Here is a 1,133-nt window from a genome sequence, read left to right on the forward strand (position 1 = left end):
GTATGTGCAAAAAGGTTCATCTTTGTTGTCTGTACCTCCCATTTACCTCTCTATGTCTTCCTCTTCCTCAATGCCACCGTGTTGATCACTCACATTTGGTACATTGCCATTCCCTTCACCTGAATCAATGCTTGTATCTACCTAACAGTGTTCTCTCTCCTCCCCTCCCATCACTAGTAACCAACAAAGAAAATTTCCTTCCATATAGAAACCCTTTCCTTGACATTTTAAAATAAGGGACTATTACAATATTTGTCCTTCTTTGACATATTTCACTCAGCATAATGTCTTCCAAGTTCATCCACATTATATGGTGTTTTACAGATTCTACATTATTCTTTAGGGTTGCATAGTATTCCATCGGGAGCTCTGGTGACAGTGCCTAAGGCATTTGACTGCTAACCAGAAGGATGGTGGTTCAAACCAACCAGCTACTCCTTGGAGGACGGTTGGGAAATCTACTTCTGTAATGATACTGCCTCAGAAACCCAAGGAGGGGTCACTATGAGTTGGATCCGACTCAACGGCAGTGGCACTACACACACTACTACAGTATTTCATTGTCTGTACGTACTATAGTTTGGTTATCCATTCTTCTGTTGATGTTCACCTAGGTTGCTTCCATCTTTTTGCTATTGTAAATAGTGCTGCAATGAACATAGGTGTGCATATTTCTGTTCTTGTCCTGGCTCTCACTTCTGTAGGATATATACCTAGTAAAGGGATTACTGGATCAAATGATCTAATTTCAACTTTTAAGGAATCACCATACTGCTTTCCACAGTGGTTGTATCATTTTACAGTTCCACCAGAAGTGTATGAGAGTCCCAATCTCTCCACATCCTTGCCAGCATTTGTTATTTTCTGTCTTGTTGACCTTTGCTACTAGTGCTGGAGTAAGATCGTATCTCGTTGTTTTCATTTGCTTTCTCTCTAATGGGCAATGATCATGAACATTTCTTTGTGTGTTTGTTGGCTGACTGAATATCCTCCTTCGTGAAGTGTCTATTCATGTCTCCTGCCTATTTTTTAAATGGATTATTTGTCTTTTTGTTGTTTAGGTGTTGAAGTTTTCTATAAATTTCAGAGATGATATGTTGTTGCCAGATAATTTTTCCCAATCTGTAGGTTCT

The sequence above is a fragment of the Orycteropus afer genome, unplaced genomic scaffold (assembly GCF_000298275.1).
Source record: "Orycteropus afer afer isolate SDZICR_OR568_19922 unplaced genomic scaffold, OryAfe1.0 scaffold01179, whole genome shotgun sequence".
Classification (NCBI taxonomy): Eukaryota; Metazoa; Chordata; class Mammalia; order Tubulidentata; family Orycteropodidae; genus Orycteropus; species Orycteropus afer.